This window comes from Schistocerca americana, chromosome 2 (assembly GCF_021461395.2).
Source record: "Schistocerca americana isolate TAMUIC-IGC-003095 chromosome 2, iqSchAmer2.1, whole genome shotgun sequence".
NCBI classification, from domain to species: domain Eukaryota; kingdom Metazoa; phylum Arthropoda; class Insecta; order Orthoptera; family Acrididae; genus Schistocerca; species Schistocerca americana.
This window is the reverse complement of record NC_060120.1, coordinates 1,106,733,707-1,106,746,435: the sequence shown is the minus strand read 5'-3', so window position 1 is coordinate 1,106,746,435 and position 12,729 is coordinate 1,106,733,707. Positions and strand designations below refer to the sequence as shown.

The window sequence follows — 12,729 nt, the reverse complement described above, 5'->3', positions numbered from 1 at the left end:
TGGAAGTATGATAGCACATCAGATGGTTGATTTTGCGTCATCTGGGAGTCTGTCACTCCTAGAGAGTGGGTACAGCTGATAGACAGCAACCTTTCTGACAGCGCTAGTTATGAACGAAGTCAATCTCGTCTATTGTGAGAGCAGCGTACTATGTTTTGTCAAATCCTTGCAGCCAATCGTGAGTTGGTGGCGTGCGTACTGGAGCCTGCTATTTAGCACAGTTGCTTGTTATCGTTAAAATTTACTTTTACTTGCCAAACAATGTATCAATCTGGTGATTTGGTCCAGATGTCTCCGAAGCTGCCGAACAGTGTAATTTACTTACAGAACCTTCGTAACAGTTCGTCCATCCAACCCTTGACATATATGTGAACGACGACACTTGGCAGTATTTCAGAAGGTTTTGTCATTGTTTTGCGCTTGAAAATGAACATTGGATTAAGTTTAGTGCCATCATTACCATGTAGGATGATGTTCCCGGCCCCGGGTATGTACAGTGCTGCTCCGTGAATCTTCCCAGGGGAGTCGCTTCTTCTACAGTACACAGGACCAAGTATCTCTTTTCGCGCGCTCTGCTGTTTTGTGGCAGCGGTGACACGGATACGGGCGGCTGGTGTCCGAATATTTGAACATTGCCAGCAGAAATGAAAACCCTCATATGCAGGAAGAAGAAAGTTTCAATTCCTTCCCGATGTAAACGAAGGCCTTCAGATAGCACATTTTGAGCCAACTCCACTAATTCCGGACGTGCGCCATATCCCACAAATCAGGATACAATTGCTAACAGAAAACGAACAGCTGTGACTGTGGTGAAATCAGTACAATAGATCATGTTCTGTGGAAATGTCCCCTAGTTAAAGGTCTGCGGGATAGACTTTACAAGGTAAAAGTGTTTACTGCATAATTAGAGTAAAAGAGGACTTTGATACCTTAGTTGATACTGTCTCAGAATACGGAATGCGTAACTGTACACAATCGACGCCAAAGCAAAGGCGAGTACGGCCTGTAGACGAAACTGTGGAACGTGAACGAAGCCCGAAAGCTCTACGACTACTTTCCACAATAACGGAAGAGTGCAACTGCCCTGTACTGCTCTGCACAGCTGCACTGCTTGTTTCTAGTAAGAAGGTTCCAAAATGTGCTTCACGCGCCATGTAAATGTAACCATTCGCATAAATATGCACTTTTCTATATATTGTGAATTTTAACAACTGACAAGCATTAGAGTAGTGCCACAGTGCCAAGGTCCACGAGGTCCATTTTATAGAAACTAGTTCTGAATGCGATCTTAGCTAAAAAAATTTCATGCCGTCCATATGTGACAGAATAGGCTTCTCAAAATAGTGGCTTCATTAGTACTTATCTCTTCTCGTACTGTATGTTACACGTTACTGTATGTTACACGTTACTGTATGTTACACGTTACTGTATGTTACACGTTACTGTATGTTATACATCCTTGGTGAGAACTGTGATGCAGACATCTTCCTCTCTCTAATATTGATGCAGTTTGATTGCTTTCCACAACCTGCCTCGTAACGTGATAGTCTAAACTTTCCTACCAGTAACGCGTTCAGTTTGGAAAGTTTTCTTCGTAAGATAGTGCAGAAATTGCCAAGAGGGAGTTCTGATGGTGTTACTTTCATTTCTTTCAGTACTGTTACTTTGGTGCATGGCTCATATTACAGTTTCATTTATATGACTATATCCAGAAGATAACGGGTAGCATAAAGTAGCTGTTACTGATGTTGCGAGATCAATAAGACCAAGAAAGCTTATCGTCAATTATATTTATTTTGTGAGTGGTCCATACTTCCTGCCATATATTTGTACATATCGTTGTTACAACTGTGGATAAGAAAGATCTTCTGAAATCAGCCCATCTAATGAAACAATGTACTTTAGAAGTGATATAAGTTTTAGTCTGTTGTCGCGTTTTTAATTTTGCCCATTATCTTTCGGTTTTGGTACGCAGTGCCATCATCCAGCCGTATCCTTGCACGCAGCCGTCGCACACGTTTGCCAAAGGTGTCTCAAATGCGAACCTGTTTGAAAAATGAGTGTGACTCCGTGCCAGGGTATGGCCTGAAGGCCAGTGGGCAAAATAACAAACTGCGATTGTAGAAAAAAAAATATTATTTCTAATGCATATTGGAGGCTGTTCCAACCGCCAGCATGACAAGAAAATGTACCTTATTATTTATACTGTTTCCAGTCATACTTGATCACATGTTCCTTAATGATGACTACTCTGGAACTTCATGGAACAGACTGATCTGGAACTAGTCACCATTAAGCAATATGTACGTAATTGTATAGCAAACAAAAATTTTGATAAGAAGCAAAATAAATAATAAAATACAGTTGCTGTTACTATGGCAGCGTAGTGTTGGAATTACTTAAAACCGTATTAATAAAGTCTTCTTGGGTTTCCAGCCGCGACAGGTGGCTAATATCTCAAGAGCTTTCGAACGAGTTCTCTTTGGCCACTATCGTGACGTAAATGACTGCTGTGTCGCAGCGGCCTCGCGCTGCTGGCTGTGACGTCACTAGTCCTTCTTCTTCGCCTAATGTGGTAATGTTTTCGTCCAGCATCCGTCGCGGCCGTTTCCTCCAACCGATGGCCGGTTCCCAGGCTGAGGAGAGCAGCAAATCCACCTCCTTACTGATTCTGTTCTCAGATTTTTTTTCTGTGGCTTCTTTTACACCGCAATCCCAAAATCCCTTCGTCCTAATAATGACAGAAGTTTCTTCGAATAGTATTCGGTGCCTGTTTTCTAAAGCGCGTTCCGACGATTATTTTTCCTGATACTGTAGGCGTAAGTACCTCTCGTGTTCCGCGCCCCACCCCGTCCCCCACCACTCACCTCTGGCGTTGCTCCACAGTGGGTACAGTCTGGCCCCCGTAGTGTCAGCCATACTGCCATGGTGTTCTGTTCACTAAGCCTTTGATCGTCCTTCACATGCCTGATGAGCTGTCGTACTTTTTGTTGAGGGGCTGAAGAATGATGAAATGCTTTATCTCTTCAAGAGTACCCTAATCTTTCCCGACACTGTTCCTAAAAAAAAAAAAAAAAAAAAAAAAAAAAAAAAAAAAAAAAATGCAAGTTCATTGATCTTTATTCGGTGGTGTTTCGCCTGTGCGTCTCACCAGAGAATACCCTGTGATAAATGGGGTTGATTGTATCCATTTTCCCTCAAGAGTTTTCGAAAGTTTTCGAAAGCGGCTAAGTCCCAGAACAGATGTTCGACGTCTGAAGCGAGTTCAGCACAGTGGACAAGGGTGTTCCGAACGCCCCTTTTTTGCGCCGGCTGGTGCTGGCTGAGAGCGTGCAGATGCTGATCCGTGTACGCAGGTTTTCTGTAGATTCTGTGACTGCGGTGCCCCTTGGTTTTTCGCCGTCAAGGGAGGTCAATGCACCCTCTATCTCTACTTCCGTCGTAAACCTAATGTGGTCGTGAATGCCTTTCTAGTGTTTTAAGCATTATCCGATTTATCACGTCCATGTCTCCCGACGAAAATAGTGCTATCGATGTAACGATAAAAGCAAGTTCGCTCTGCTGGAGCCGTGTCGAAAGCTACTTCAATTTCGCCATAAAAAGACTGGCTAAGGATAGAGGTAACACTGTAAGTAGGCTGTTTATGTTTTCTTATTGGCAACGTTACGTAGCGCTCTGTATGAAAGTCACTGGCTGTGCTGTGTGCAGTCTGTGGCTAGTTTGCATTGTTGTCTGCCATTGTAGTGTTGGGCAGCTGGATGTGAACAGCGCGTAGCGTTGTGCAGTTGGAGGTGAGCCGCCAGTAGTGCTGGATGTAGGGAGAGAGATGGCGGAGTTTTGAAATTTGTAAGACTGGATGTCATGAACTGCTATATACATTATGACTTTTGAACACTATTGAGGTAACTACATTGTTTGTTCTTTATTAAAATCTTTCATTTGCTAACTATGCCCAACAGTAGTTAGTGCCTTCCGTAGTTTGAATCTTTTATTTAGCTGGCGGTAGTGGCGCTCGCTGTATTGCAGTAGCTTGAGTAACGAAGATCTTTGTGAGGTAAGTGATTTGTGAAAGGTATAGGTTAATGTTAGTCAGGACCATTCTTTTGTAGGGATTATTGAAAGTCAGATTGCGTTGCGCTAAAAAATATTGTGTGTCAGTTTAAACACAGTCACGTATAATTTTTCTAAGGGGACGTTCCAACACATTCTACATCGCCACGGCACCCAAGAGGTCGAAATACTGGCCGTCATTTAGGAAAAACGATCATTTCAACGTGTGCTTAAACAGACCCGTGAATGAAGTATGAAATATCTGCGAGAGGAATTGGATGTATTGTTTGACAGGAGCGTGTGTAAATAGGAAGACTGACGAGTATATCGCCTGGCCCAAGACGCAGACGATTAATTCGTTTGACAAAATCGTTGGTCTTGTTAACGTGATGCACACAGTGATCTAAATGTGGTGAACGGAGGCTGGCCAGGTGTTTCGGTAGTCTGTAAGCTGGCAAGTCGATGGTGCTGACACTGGGACGAAGAGGAGAATCCGTTTTGTGGGTCTTTAGTAGCGCACAAGGCGTAGACAGTCTCGGCGCCCGTGGGAGCAGACTCCTAATAACGGCCACTTCCAGTAATGGCTGCTTTAGGAGCTCTGATGTCTTCCTCGTTAATCTCGACGTTGGGTCCCGTGCCAGTTTCCAGTAGGTATCCTCCTCCGTAACTAACTGAATTTAGCGTCGTAGTCAGCCTCATTCAGTACGACGGAGGCATTGCTCTTGTCAGCTGGCAGAACCACGATGAGGGGTCGATGGAGACTGTGTGAAATCAGTTGCGTTCATTCCTAATCAAGATTTTGAAACAATCCGGCACGATTCGCGACGAATTTTGTCTACGCTCGCACGAGGCATCTTGCGGAATGCTTGTTCAATGCCACTGATAAAATCTGTTCTGGCGTAACCACAAGCGCCGGAACGAAGATGAAGAACGCAAGACCAGAGAAGGCGGCGAAACGACGTCGGACAATGGTGCGCTGAATAGGACCGCACCACGGCAGGAGCGCAGTCTAGCCGAAGTGAACATAAGTGCCGCTCCAGGCAGCCTACACCGGACATTAGTAGACAGGATGCGCAGAGCAGTATTGGTGACGTGTGTCAACTTTCAGGAAAACTGCATATAGTAAAGGTCTCTGAATTATACTGCGTGTCGGCCCTCACTTGCGGCAGCATTTTGTAAATTCAAGTTCAGAACTGCCAATCTGAGTTATTGAAACAAAACTAATAATGTTATTTCCTTGGATTGTTGTATAGCCCCTTAGGCACCCTACACGAGACGAGTGGGCAAGACCCAACAATACAACAGACAGGAATACTCCGAGGCGCTGAAGTGAAGTTAAAAGCTTTCCCAAGTGCCGAAATAGCACCTGAGTTGATATGTCTCTCCGTCGTATTCATGATTCTGTAATTTTCATTCTGCATCGTGTTGTTGTTTCTCTTTCTGTTTCTCTGTGGTCTTCTTTTGCGAAGAGTCCTGTTGTGCGTAGTGGCAGCGTCCACCCACTCACAGTTCAAATAGCTCTGAGCACTATGAAACTTAACTTCTGAGGTCATCAGTCCCCTAGAACATAAAACTACTTAGACCTAACTAACCTAAGGACATCAGACACATCCATGCCCGAGGCAGAATTCTAACCTGCGACCGTAGTGGCGGCGCGGTTCCAGACTGTAGCGCCTAGAACCGCTCGGCCACCCCGGCCACTCCCAGTCTAGTCACTCTGTCAACTGCAGGTGTACAGCCTATTAAATGTAGCCTTACCAGCAGTGGGGCACAGCTGGCTTCCGAAGTGTTAATGTGATGGCTCACCATGGCAAACCGCAGAATCGTGTTCTCATCTCGGCAGCGTAGCAGGAAGGCTAGAGAGCTAAATAGGTTAGCCTCCTTAACACGCACCTTCCCCAGGCGTTTAATGTTGCACCACGTTTCCTCCCCATATACGTACATAATGTATGACTGCACGGATTTGCAGCGATATAAATTACTTAGGGCATCCAGCTGCGTCAGGTGTTTAAAATCTGACGAGCTTTCGACCGAGCTCTCCTCGGCCACTGAAACTGAAATATCTGGAAGCATCATCAGTGAGGACGTGGGCTTGGAGCTCTGTACAGGTTGGAACACGGCATCGCGAGGTTTGGACGGCGCGCGGTGGGCGCCGGACGCAAACATTACCACAGATGGCGAGGAGGAGAGAATCAGTGACGTCACCGTGAGCAGTGTGGCTATATAGCGGCGAAGCAACTGTGACTCGGCAGACACTTTACCGCTTGAGAATGGCAAAGGAGGGCTCAGTCGAAAGCTCGTGCGATTTTGACCAAATGTCATGCCTGGAAGCCCAAGAAGATTTTAGTAATTAATGTCGCCCGAAATAATGCATTCATGCATTACTCAAATACGTGCTTTATCTTACAGTTCTGAGTAATTCTTGGTAGTTATCGCTACGAATTACTAAATTTAAGTCCTCTGCCCCGTTTTACTGTCTGAGCGTTCGCTCTAATCTCGGGAACTATTGCAGTTATTTGCATGCAGTTTAGGATAATAGATATTCTGGTCATGAGAAAGGTTCGTATAGACAATTTACAAACATTTGGTGCAAAGTGGCTGTCTGCACCTGAAAGCTAATCTCAGCAACTACTGTGGGAGATGTCTTCACTAATGATTGGCTAATTCTCAAGCAATTTTGCGTATGCAGCGCGTTACCGCTACGGCAGACAAGTCGTCCCGCCATAGATACTTAGCCGTGCGGATCGCTAGTCCGGTTTCAAAAACGGACTTTATATCCGAAACGTAATGGTATTTTCTACTCACAAAATGTCAACGAAGTTAAGATAGGTCACACAAATATCTATCTAAACAGAGTAAATACATCGAACTCTGGTATTTGCTGAGTTACAGTGGAGAATGAGAAGATTTTGCATAGAGGCATGTAATTTTTAATATTTACTGAAATTGTACGTTTTACCTTTGGCATTGGTATTTGAAAGAGCCTTCGAAGAGTGTTTCCGCGACCTTACACGTCTGTTATTTCATGGTATGATAGCAAGAGAACAGCGCTGCAAACGACTGTTACCACCAGGAAAAGAAGTTACGAACATCTAGCGTACTGTACCAAATGTTAACTAACACATAACTAAGTTACGATATGTATGTACAAAAGATTCCCGGACATATTGACGCGCCGGCCAGGGTGGCCGAGCGGTTCTAGGCGCTACAGTCTGGAACCGCGCGACCGCTACGGTCGCAGGTTCGAATCCTGCGTCAGGCATGGATGTGTGTGATGTCCCTAGGTTAGTTAGGTTTAAGCAGTTCTAAGTTCTAGGGGACTGATGACCTCAGAAGTAAGGCCCATAGTGCTCAGAGCCATTTGAACCATTTGAACTTCTTGACGCGTCAATTCAGGGTAAAACCTCGGGATTACGACGATTTTCACCATCGTCACCGACGGGAGCAACTGACCGTCAACAACGCTGTTGTGACGGCTCCTGACTGGTCGGTAGTTGCGCCATGCTATCGCAGATGATGTCAACGTCTGCGACGGTGGCGCCACTACTCGCACTTAGCCTACACATTGCGACGAATATCTACGATTCTTCTCTGCATCGACAGCTCACTTCCATTCACCACTAAGACTACTTATCCGCCGTCATGGTTGAAGGTTGTCTCACAGATTGTTATCTCTACAGTCTCTTCGATTATAGAGTACCAGTATGTGAGAGCCTGGGAAAAAAACTTTTGTTGCGTCAAACAGTATTTTATGTTTGTTTGTCAGGCTGTGCTCAGCAGCTGTGGATTACTCCAGCTCACGATTTTTAAGAATGCGCTAATGTTCTCCAAAGCGGTCGGGAACGGTGCGGATAGAATTGCCGATGTAATTGCCTCGTCTTTCATATGAGTTGCTGTGAATTCCAGGAATCCTGAGGCCGAGATTTTCCTTAACCGGGCGTAGCATCTGCGGCGCAACATTCAACAAAATGGGCAGACTCTTGAGAAGACGAGGCATCAGATCTGTTTTCCGACCTTCTAAGAATATAAAGCAGATGCTACGCCAAGGACAGTCTGTGCCTCAGGATTCCTAAAATTTAGAATACTTTATGTGAAGGCGGACGCAATTACATCGGACAGTCCATAGGCACCATTTCCGCCCACTGTGCAGCACATCAACGACATACTGAACCTCGTGAGCTGGAGAAATCCGTAGTTGCTGAGCACAGCCTCACAAACGAACATAAAAAAATGTTTGACGCAACAAAAGTTTTATCCCAGGCTCCCACATACTGCGATTCTATAGTTATATAGGCTATATTCATAAGAATCTGTGAGAAAACCTTCAACCGTGACGGCGATACAATCTTAGCGGTGAATGGAGGTGAGCTCTCGATGCAGGGAAAAGCCATAGATATTCGTCGCAATGTTTACGCTACACTGGGAGCAGTGGCGCCAACGTCACACACGTTGGTGGAAACCATCGAAGGTTCGCGGTCTTACCCTGAATTGAAGCGGAAGGAAGTCCGAGAATGTTACATACAACAGTGCCGTCATGGAAGACTTCCTTCTCATGGGATATGTATGTTTACCACTGCAGTTGAAGGCCACCAATTTGTGTTCTGTAGCTTTTCTCACCAAAGTACTTGCTCGAGAAATTATTTCAGCCTTTCGCAGTACCGGGTGTCTCTCCTAAGAGTCGTCAGGAGTATTTTCTCTGTTGTTTCGGCAATTATTTGCAAATTCGTTGCAGTACTGCGTAGCTGAGTCAGCCCAAACAAATACTACTACTCACATCTTCATGTGACGCCCAGCGACTACAGAAAACATTGGCTTGTTTGCCATTAAAAACAAAATTATATTTGAATCGGATTTCTACGCGCTAGTTCGATAAAACCCTCGCACATTAGTTACTTCCGAGATTTGTTTTATCGATATGTATTAACAGGTACTGTAAAACTACACTACTGGCCATTAAAATTGCTACACCAAGAAGAAATTCAGATGATAAACGGGTATTCATTGGACAAAGATGTCATACTAGAACTGACATGTGATTACATTTTCACGCAATTTAGGTGCATAGATCCTTAGAAATCAATACCCGAATCATCCACCTCTGGCTGTAATAACGGCCTTGATATGCCTGGTCACTGAGTCAAACAGAGCTTGGATGGCGTGTACAGGTACAGCTGCCCATGCAGTTTCAACACGATACCACAGTTCATCAAGAGTAGTGACTGTCGTATTGTGACGACCCAGTTGCTCGGCCACCATTGATCAGACGTTTTTTAGTTGGTGAGAGATCCGGAGGATGTGCTGGCCAGGGCTGCAGTTGAACATTTTCTATATCCAGAAAGGCCCCGCAGGACCTGCAACATGCGGTCGTGCATTATCCTGCTGAAATGTAGGGTTTCGCAGGGATCGAATGAAGGGTGGATCCACGGATCGTAACACATCTGAAATATAACGTCCACTCTTCAAAGTGCCGTCAATGCGAACAAGAGGTGATCGAGACGTGTAACCAATGGCACCCCATATTATCACGCCGGGTGATACGCCAGTATGGCGATGACGAATACATGCTTCCAATGCCTTCACCGCGATGTCGCCAAACACGGATACGACCATCATGATGCTGTAAACAGAACCTGGATTCATCCGAAAAAATGACGTTTTGCCATTCGCGCACCCAGGTTCGTCGTTGAGTACACCATCGCAGGCGCTCCTGTCTGTGATGCACCGTAAAGTGTAACCGCAGCCATGCTCTCCGAGCTGATAGTCCACGCTGCTGCAAACGTCGTCGAACTGTTCGTGCAGATGGTTGCTGTCTTGCAAACGTCCCCATCTATTGACTCAGGGATCGAGACGTGGCTGCACGATCCGTTACAGCCATGCGGATAAGATGGCTGTCTTCTCGACTGCTAGTGATACGGGGCCGTTGGGATCCAGCACGGCGTTCCGTATTACCCTCCTGAACCAGCCGATTCCATATTCTGCTAACAGTCATTGGATCTCGACCAACGCGAGCAGCAATGTCGCGATACGATAAACCGCAATCGCGATAGGCTACAATCCGACCTTTATCAAAGTCGGGAACGTGATGGTACGCATTTATTCTCCTTACACGAGGCATCACAACATCGTTCCAGCAGGCAACGCCGGTCAACTGCTGTTTGTGTATTACAATCCGGTTGGAAACTTTCCTCATGTCAGCACGTTGTAGGTACGCCACCGGCGCCAAAATTGTGTGAATGCTCTGAAAAGCTAATCATCTGCATATCACAGCATCTTCTTCCTGTCGGTTAAATTTCGCGTCTGTGGCACGTCATCTTCGTGGTGTAGCAGTTTTAATGGCCAGTAGTGTAGAACAATGAACAGCTATCCGGCAGCGACTCAGCAGCGCTTCGTGCTCGGCGGTAGCAGTTAGCGTGGCGGCGAGGGCAGGGCTGCCACTGCTGGAGTACTGTTTTACTGTCCCTCTTAAAACATGTCGATAAAAAGAATATCGGAAAAAAATAATCTCGAACCTCTCTGTCGAATGAGCTCCTAAAATTTAAAACAAATTTTGTTAGTAGCGGGAAACAAACCGAGTCTTTCCGTCGACATTTGTTGCCGCATGGAAGACGTGATGAGGACTACTTGATTGGGCGGATTCCTGCCACATATTGCAAAACCGAAATTTCAAATATCTACTGAAACACCAAAGGGAATATGCCTGACACTTTTTGAAATACTGTTGAACGAAAATAGAGGCCATCACAAAATTCAAAATTGTTTCATACGAGGGCAGTTCAATAAGTAATGCAACACATTTTTTTTCTGAAACAGGGGTTATTTTATTCAGCATTGAAATACATCAGGTTATTCCCCAATCTTTTAGCTACACAACACTATTTTTCAACGTAATCTCCATTCAATGCTACGGCCTTACGCCACCTTGAAATGAGGGCCTGTATGCCTGCACGGTACCATTCCACTGGTCGATGTCGGAGCCAACGTCGTACTGCATCAATAACTTCTTCATCATCCGCGTAGTGCCTCCCACGGATTGCGACCTTCATTGAGCCAAACATATGGAAATCCGACGGTGCGAGATCGGGGCTGTAGGGTGCATGAGGAAGAACAGTCCACTGAAGTTTTGTGAGCTCCTCTCGGATGCGAAGACTTGTGTGAGGTCTTGCGTTGTCATGAAGAAGGAGAAGTTCGTTCAGATTTTTGTGCCTACGAACACGCTGAAGTCGTTTCTTCGATTTCTGAAGAGTAGCACAATACACTTCAGAGTTGATCGTTTGACCATGGGGAAGGACATCGAACAGAATAACCCCTTCAGCGTCCCAGAAGACTGGAACCATGTCTTTACCGGCTGAGGGTATGGCTTTAAACTTTTTCTTGGTAGGGGAGTGGGTGTGGCGCCACTCCATTGATTGCCGTTTTGTTTCAGGTTCGAAGTGATGAACCCATGTTTCATCGCCTATAACAATCTTTGACAAGAAATTGTCACCCTCAGCCACATGACGAGCAAGCAATTCCGCACAGATGGTTCTCCTTTGCTCTTTATGGTGTTCGGTTAGACAACGAGGGACCCAGCGGGAACAAACCTTTGAATATCCCAACTGGCGAACAATTGTGACAGCACTACCAACAGAGACGTCAAGTTGAGCACTGAGCGTTTTGATGGTGATCCGTCGATCATCTCGAACGAGTGTGTTCGCACGCTCCGCCATTGCAGGAGTCACAGCTGTGCACGGCCGACCCGCACGCGGGAGATCAGACAGTCTTGCTTGACCTTGCGGCGATGATGACACACGCTTTGCCCAACGACTCACCGTGCTTTTGTCCACTGCCAGATCACCGTAGACATTCTGCAAGCGCCTATTAATATCTGAGATGCCCTGGTTTTCCGCCAAAAGAAACTCGATCACTGCCCGTTGTTTGCAACGCACATCCGTTACAGACGCCATTTTAACAGCACCGTACAGCGCTGCCACCTGTCGGAAGTCAATGAAACTATACGAGACGAAGCGGGAATGTTTGAAAATATTCCACAAGAAATTTCCGGTTTTTTCAACCAAAATTGGCCGAGAAAAAAAAAGTGTTGCATTACTTATTGAACTGCCCTCGTATATAACGAACCTAACGGTGGATCACGAAAAAGTTATCAGGATATATGGCTACGAACTTTAAAGGCGTGGTACATTATATATTTTTTCTCACAAAATATTTTATGTTTTTAGGGAATGTGAAGATGAAAAGTTATCCAAAACTCATGGGAAATTGTTGTTGGAATATCCGTCTCCTTCAGTTTCTCTAAGACTCATTTAGTTACTTCGTAAAAGTCATTTTCCTGCACAATAATATATATCGCCCAGTTTGTGCTGTACGATAAACTTTGTTTCTATGCATATATAGGCAGCAAATTTAGACCCATATTATATGTACGGTAAAAGTATGAAATAATGGGCTGCTGCCCGATTATGTTCGAAATTTTGATTCTTTCCGTAAAAGTAATGAAAAATAGTGGATCGGACGTAAGCGCACATGAATTCCTTGTAATGTGAACGGAGGAAATTCACAACTTGGCAACACTCCGGTTAACAGTCACTTTCTTCGTCAAATATATCAACAGATCTAAGCCTCTAATCCATCAATGTGTAGGAAACTATCGAGCCTTACACATACGATTAAATGCATTTATTT

At 45.1% G+C, this 12,729-nt stretch overlaps 1 protein-coding gene across 1 annotated transcript in view; it reads right to left on the bottom strand.

Moving 5' to 3' along the window:
* Nucleotides 1-12,729, bottom strand: part of LOC124594708 (PDF receptor-like) — a 371,973-nt gene that overhangs the window by 253,639 nt on the left and 105,605 nt on the right. The gene's annotated exons all lie outside the window — the stretch shown is intronic.